An 8,616-nucleotide genomic window follows, 5' to 3' on the forward strand; every position below is an offset into this window, starting at 1 on the left:
GACCAAGTGCCTAGTAAGTTTGCGTTTGAATTCAATTGTACTCTCATATTGTTATAATTCACTTCTTATCCTTACCAGTAGATACCCTAATTGTTGCTCAATAGTCACCATTTTTACAATCCATATTTTACGATCAGTATCACACAATTACACGAAAATTACACACGTGTAATTCAAAACGAATCAAGATTTAAAATTAAATTTTATCCGGAAATTTATTACACGAAAAAACGTTCTCATTCATACACCATATTCAATGTAGTGAAAAACTTTGCACTTGTTTAGTATGAGCGACGACTGAGCTGTTAAAGAGTTGAAAAAATTAAGCGGGGTGTCCACAGACATAACGAAGTCGGGGAATCACGAACCGCACACCACATTAATGTTTTTCGCAGCCAACAATAACTAATTACTTTTAAATAATAGGCATATACAGTATGAGCCTCGTGTGGAGCAAATGGAGTTGTGACAATTTGGGTTAGGGCCTAGATCAGTAAAGTTCTGAGGAAATTATAATTGTCAGAACTTGTTTCGTATTAAGTATTAATAATATAGTAAAACAAACAAACACTGGCATTGTTTTGCAGTCAATATTGACTCAACCACCAAAGGTTAGACGATTTAGCCAAGGCCTTCGTTTGATAACCGTGCGTTTTTTTTTTTTAAGCAAGACGTAAAGCGCTGCAGCAAGACCGTTCTTTTATTACATTTGCTTCACCGTCGCTGCAGCAGCGCTGTAGCAAGCGTGCAGCAAATCAAAACATCGCTTTACGAGTTTGCTGCACGATCCATCATGGCGGAATGTGTTTTGGTCTTTTGCAACACGAGACGATAAAAGTCACCCTCGGCTCTCTTTTTGCGCATGCGCCATCGGTGTAGTATTTCCGCTTCCGGTGTGATGCCGGGCCTCGTTGTAAACATAAAAATTGTTTTATTCACCGCATTCTAGATTCACCATCGTCACGATCATATATTATTTACATTTCGGTGATACAAGTTACGTAATTATAATAATAGTGCATTGATAGATTTCACAATTATTACTCCAGCTCCTGTTATCCAAGTCAAACGTTATTTTCGTATAATTGTATTCCAGAATATTTCCTCATAAGTCTTGATAGGCTATATGTATTAAGAGTTAATTTCTGGTGGTAGTATTGATATTAAACTTGGCTAACACAATATTCCATCTACAACTTCAGAGGGGCGGCAAGAACTAGCGCTGAGGTAGTTCTGGATATTTCAACTGTAAACCAACTTACGAATCTCGTGATATGCAAATAAATATCACCAAACGTAAGTGCCAACTTCAGAGGGGCTGCAAGACACTTTGTGTCCAAATTTATAAAACCAGGGGCATCACATCCAGTAAAATTAAGAGTGATCTCAACCTTGTTAACATTTCGAAGATATATTCCTATGTAAATAAAGCGGCGAAACTAGCGCTGAAGTAGTTCTGGTGATTTCGGAAGTGAAAATTGTTGAATTTATAAGGGTTTCTTTTTATGTAGATACAGTTGATCGTATATGCATCATAGACAAATATATACATGGCGTAACAAAACCCTAAACTAACCAAATCTAACCTGTCACAGATTCGTATATGCAACATGTATATAAGCGGGGAACTACTTCAGCACTAGTTTAGCCAAAAATTGAATTAATTTGTTTGAAAGATGAAGTAGGTTATAGGCCAAAGATTATTATTTGAACTCTATAGAGAGTAGTGGTTTGGTTCGACTGGAACATCTCGGAAAAAAGAAGATATATATATTTTTTTTATTATTACCGGTATAGACCTATATTCATTATTATTTATTATTCCACAGTTGAGTAACAAAATGGACAAGGAACCATCCAAAAGAACAAATCGGGACACCCTTAGAACAACAGCATTTTAAATATCATGGTAAATTAGGAAACATACCACTAACTTTATGAGTTCCTGTAGGCCCTAAATGTTTTTATCCATCTAAATCACTGATAGAGGAGGTCAGCTGTCGAACATGTTAGTAAAGCAATTCACAATGCCGCTATCTTTCCTGAATTTGAGATCGGTGAATCTTCACACATGCAACAGAGTGACTCCATTTCTCTATCCATGATCCACATTTTTGTAGTTCAGTTCAAATCTATGAACTATTGGGAACGAACAGTAATGGTCCTAAGTCTTACCAAGCGGAAATAACACAGAGCTAACAGATAATTAACAGTGTATGGTAATTATGTAGTAATAATCAGCCAGGCCTTCATATTCTCGCAATAGAGGTCCAGGGCACCTTCGTTATCATATGTATTTTCTTTTATTAAATTTCGTTTGTATATGTATGATTAACTTGTCATCCAGTATCCACTTTACACCCTGGATCTCTGTTGTAGTAAGATGATGGCCTGGCCGATACGACCTGTCGATGGTTTGTTTCTACACAATTATTAAAATATATGTATATACTTGGTAATGTATCTATCCTGGATCTCTATTACGGGAAGATGGCCTGGCTGATGATTACTACTTAATTACCCATAATTTAAAACTAACCATTATCAACACTCGTTTTTAGGTTGATTTTTTTTGTTATGATCGTCGTCGTAGGTGTGTGCTCGTTAATTGATTAGCAACGGCTATATAACTACTGATAATGGATAAATGCTTAATAAAGAAAATTATCCCCACTGAAAGTGCAGTGAACGGGAATACAATGATAAATTGGGTTATATTAATGACAGTGAAACTAATGGCTCATCGTCGGGTGGCGATCAAAACCTTGTAATTCCAAAACTGGAAATTTTACAAGAGAAAGATATAATATTACTGATACGATATCATGTTCACGTGCTCTATAGTAAAGGGAGCCGAGGGTGACTTTTATCGTCTCGTTTTTGCAACGAGTTAGAAAGAGAAAGATATAGAGTGGTCATTGCGCCGCCATGTTTGAAGAAAATTGAACGACCGTCGGTAATGAACTTATGCGCCCAAAACAAAGTGGGCGTGGTGATAACTGACATTAGAATCGTCAGCTGTCTTAATTTCGTTTGCATAAATCAGTTAAACTGAAGTGGAAAAACCTAGTATTTCGTCAAATACGTGCTAGGAACTTCATCTAAACTTATGTACCCTAAATTTAAAACACTTGAGCTATTCCTAGAAGGAATGCTTAAAAGAATAACCTAAGCAAAATTGTCATGTAGTATGACAAGAAGTCCCAGCAAATATACTGAAGAAAATGTTAATATTCCTAGGCTCTTTTAAATGCGACCTGCAAGATTGCCTATAAAATGAACGAGTATGATTCGGATGGCTTTATTAAATTGTTTTCCCAGTCTCTACACGTTGCAAAACTATTTACTATGCCATAATATATAGAATGAAAGTAGGCCCTATCTGTAGTAAACAACCTTTACCTCCAAGCTTGTAACGTGGGTGAAACATGACAAAACACGCTTTCAGTTTTTTTGTTACAGTAAAGTATAATTATTATCGAAATGTGAACGTGAGGCCAACAGCAGGCTGGTCTGTCTGAGCCTTTCAAGGGCTGTGGCACCACAGATAATTATTAGTGTATAATTGAGCACCCACGTACAATAATGGGGTAAGTAGTTACGAAATATATTCATACTTACCCCATTATTGCACGTGGGTGCTCAATTATGTTCTTTTATGTCCTTCCAGTCAAAATACAATACCCCAGAGTTTTGCTTATTTTGGATGCGAGTGTCTAAATACAATTTTAATATTTGATTGCTATTACTAGGTTTGAAACGGAATTGTAGCGGTTTTATCCTTATTTAGTTTAACTTCATTACTAGTGAACCATTTATTTGATTAATCGTTTGTCTTCGAAATAGGCCTACTTCTTATAAGCTACAGCTCATCGTCTTCTTGTATAAGCAGTAAGGACAGAAGGAGCAGAAATAAAGGATGCCGGTGTCGAAATACAGTTTTAATATTATATTGCTATTTGTTTTTCACTGGGTCTGAAACGGAATTGTATTGGTTTTATTCGTATTTAGTTTAAGTACATTACCAATGAACCATTTATTTTGTTTATGCCGGGCGTTGTTACACATTCATGCATGAAAAAAAATGCTGCTAATTAACAAAACTATGGACTTAACTTCATAAAATTTACATGAAATATGATATACCCGTTGTCTTTTTCCTTTTGACATTGCAGTTATATGCAGCACACACAACAGGCATGTTTTTTCTTCGTTTTTTTGTACTTCTTACCTCCGTTATACAACACTGTAAGCAGACGAATTTTTACAAAGGTGGGCGCTTAGCTCAGATCTGCTGTGTTTCGCGGTGGCACCGCAAAGAGCGCTGTACAGGACAACATGGCCACTCTATAGTCTTCTCTTTCTAATTCGTTGGTCTTTTGCAACGTTTATTATTGTCAAAATCGTCTAGTAATAATAATTCCAGGTCATTATCATGGAAGTCGAAATTATTTAACATGTTTGGTTCTTTTAGGGTTAAATGTATTACGGCAGAAATAGAAGCCAATATTAATTGTCCACCATTTTGCAGTCATTTGACCTACTTATGTTTTTTTTTCGACCCTCATTTTGCTGCAGCAAAGTCATGAAGCGCTTTATTGAAGCGCTTTTAAAAAAACGCACGGTAAGCTGTGGTCGCCTGCAGGAAGATTGCTGCCAAGTACTGTTACTGCATTGACATTAGTGTGACGTCACACCCCTAGCAACCGCGCGCCGTGTTTCCAAACACGTAAGCGTAATAACAAAAATGATTATGTGTTTTGCTCCAAAGTGTCGTCACTACAGTGAGAAGGTCAGTTATTCATTCCTAAGGTTTCTCATATAATGAATGAGTGAAAAGAACTTGTATACGGAATATAAGTTAGTGAAAACTCGTTATACCGGTACATGTACGTTCATCATCACAACTTCATCTACTCTCTTTCCAGCTAAAGATTGAAGTAAATGTAAATAAATGCACGTGGCATAATGGTTCCTGATTGGCTATTGGACGCACAACGCCTCCAAACTCGTGCTTGTCATCTTCTTCCTCATATTAAAATAGTTCCTTCTAAAATAATAAAATGTATAATATACATGGAATACGAGTGAATTAAACATGCTTATAAGAACACTTTCTTACGATTTAAACAACATGTTTATATTAGTAGTTTCAGACATTGCGTGTTAAATCATTGTAACGTGTATTATGGCAACGCGCATGCGTAATAGGCATTAAATCCCTCCCAAGGTGACTTGCAGCTACACAGAGCACATCAGCGCAGCTGGTATAACACAGTGCGAGATTCAGTGTTGTCAACCTCAAATAAATTTCTGTAGAATTAAAGAAATTCTCCACTCTTCAAAGAATAACATTTAATCACGAATCTACAGAAAATGAAAATCCACTATTCTCAGTAGAGAAATAATAAATATTAACCCTCTGTGAGCATTTTACGGGTTAGTTCAATGAATGTGTTGAAATGTCTGCAATATATCAGACAGTGGCTGCCATGCGTGCTCACTTGCCGAAAATAATGCGCCCTGGTGGCTGCTTTGGTAGCTAGCTTGCGATTGCGGAGTAATACATTTCGGTTTTGTTTACGTCTACTTCAATCTTTAGTTGGAAATAGAGTAGACTATATAAACTCGGAATGCAGCATAATATGAAACGGCATCTTATGACCTACAAGAATGTATTAAAGCTTACATAATCTTTATTATTTTTCACAGGAGGAAGGGTAGAGTACTCTCCAAAAGCTCTCTCATCTGTACTTGTCTTTTTCAAGTTGGCAAAAGAGAAAATTACCCTACAGTATTTCTTTCAAAAAAAAAAAAAAGAGAGAGAGAGAGAGAGAGAGAGCTTTATATTTAAACAAAAACATTTATGTAATTACTACATGTTAAAAATCTAGAAAACTAGAGAATTGATTGAACTTAAATTTATTATGTCCCCCAAAAAAATGAGCCATCAGAGGGGAACATATTGTGCATATAAGCATCACAACACCACGAAAGAATTGTTTTGTTCCTGCAAGTGGACTATATCATGGATATACGGGACATTAAATAAGCAGATTGTAGTTAACTGTGAAATACGTGATGCCCTTGTACCAGAAGACCTTATTTTAGCAGATATGGGTTCGTTATAAGTGATGTGGTTCCTGCTGGAGTGCAAGTAAACATAGGCTATCACCTTCCTTTCTACACCACATTTTACACACATGCAGAGGGAGGAAACAAAATTGCTATAGGATTAGGATTCATTTGATCGAGAAAGAAGAGAGTGAAATGTTATCAAATCACTGATTTCATACTTAAATCACTGTTTCAATATTGAAACAAAAGTGTGACAAGTGCGTGTTACACTTAAAAAAAATTCAAAATCCCCTGCTGAAAGAAATAGAACACCTGCACTTATATTAAAATTAAGGCAACAGTTAATCCATTTAAGCTAGATACTGCTACATTACAAATTCAATCGCAAATAAAATATAAGTATCTCCTAGTACTACAATTTAATATAAATAGGCATACATACTTAAGCCTTTTAGATAGATCAATAGATAGACAGGCACATTTATTCATTCTATAACATTCTTATAGTTGCTTTACAGCTAGAATAAGGAATATGTCAAATTCTTATGTTTAATAGGTTACATAAAATGCAAATATGGTTGGTTACCATATAATAATGTATGAAATGCAGAGGATATTTATGATTAGACGGCGGTTTTGGGATACCTTTACGGTGGCAATAGGTTGATGCACAACGGAGCTTAGACATGTGACATACTCTCGTAGGTACAGTTTCCCTAGAAAAGGATGAGACGATTGAATATTCCTAAGTCTGAGATGTAAGACACTGCGCATGATCAGAGACCAGAGCACTGATACACAAGATAACGAATATTGAGTTACTTAAATTCAGGCTATTTGGTTTGTTACTAGCATCGTTCCGAAATTAACTTCAAAAACTGCAAAAAATATGATAATATTACGTAAATAAAAGATAAATATATACATAAATCGTGTAGTTAAATCGACAATGGACCTTCATGACTAGATCGACACTCCGCACAGAAAGGAAAGCTTTCGTGTCGTTGCAATAGCTCAGACGCTAAGACTTCTGCGTGTTGTGCAGAAGAGTGCGAGTTCGATTCCTAGTCTACACAACGATTTTTTTTGTCTAAATAACTTTGAAACAGCTAAATAACGTTGAAATAGAGTTTTACAAAGTCCTCAGATTAAGTGTTAATGATCACAGACAATACAAAATTACAAGTTATAATATTATAAACGTTAATCTAAAGAATGCATTTATACATACACACATACAATGTAAATGCATATATATTAAAAACTAACAATTAAAATGAAATTAAAAAATAATCCTAAGCCACACAGACAAATTTTTACGAAGGTTTAGAGTCCTTAGGCTATGTCATTTGTTGAGTAATTATTACAATATTTTATTAGTAGCTTTCCCATATGTTAAGAAATGCACTCGCACAAAACAATTTTTGTTAAAAGTGTGGCTTTGGATTATTTCATTCTCATCCCTTCAGTTGATTTTAACTATTTTATCTACGTGTTTTCAATTGTGTTTAATTTAATGTGCATTCAATTTTATTCAGGTTATGATTGAATGAAGAAGCACTATTGCAGTTATTGACTAATTACATATATTAATACTAATTATTAAATGCATCTGTTAAGTAACAAATTGCAGTATCTTTTGCAAAATCTTGAATCCTTAATTTGTCAATAATATTTCTGTACTATATATTATAAGACGTTAAAAGAATTTGCAACAGATTTGGGATCCTCTACTTTATAATCACTGGTTTTAATGAAAAAATATTTTCTTTCTTAGGATATCTACAAGTTTAACTTTGATATATTCCGAAAAGCTTCAATTGCATTATCTGAATTTTGTACTTTTCTATTCAAATGTATTCTATTTCCCTCTCATAATTTTTGATAAATACACTGTACTTCTTGTAGTATTTAAGAACATGAGGATCATTACATTGCAACTCATTACATATAGATTCTTCTTTTTAATACATGAGATTTTTTAAGTCCCTGCATTATCTACTTGTTTTTACTTTTGAATTTTTTCACAACATCGAGCGGAGAAATCCATTGAAGTTATTCTGAAATTAAGTGAAAAATATAATACATTTACTCTTAATATCAGTAGTATCAGTTTCATAATACGTTTTTCCAAGATTCATTTTGTAGACATAAATGTAAATAATCACTAGATACAGCATTTACGACCCTTTTTTAGTTTTTAAATTAATATTTTGGAATTGTCAGTTTCAAGGAGTGAATTTAATTTATTTTTACGGAAAAGTTCCGAGAGATAATCTATGTTTGTGTCACTACAGATCACAAATTCCATATGAGATTTCTAAAGTCTTTTCTTTACAAATTCAATGTTGGCTATAAATATTAATAAATAATGCAAGAAATATGAATGATTGTAGTTAGAAGTCTGATTTACACTATAAAAAGCAAGAAGTTACATTCCTCGGCAAGATTCGAACTTTCGATGTTTGGTTTTGTCGTCCAACGCACAACCACGCACCTATTCAATGCTTACGTTAATAACCTACAATTTAGCTGTAG

Source organism: Periplaneta americana, chromosome 5, assembly GCF_040183065.1.
Source record: "Periplaneta americana isolate PAMFEO1 chromosome 5, P.americana_PAMFEO1_priV1, whole genome shotgun sequence".
Lineage (NCBI taxonomy): Eukaryota > Metazoa > Arthropoda > Insecta > Blattodea > Blattidae > Periplaneta > Periplaneta americana.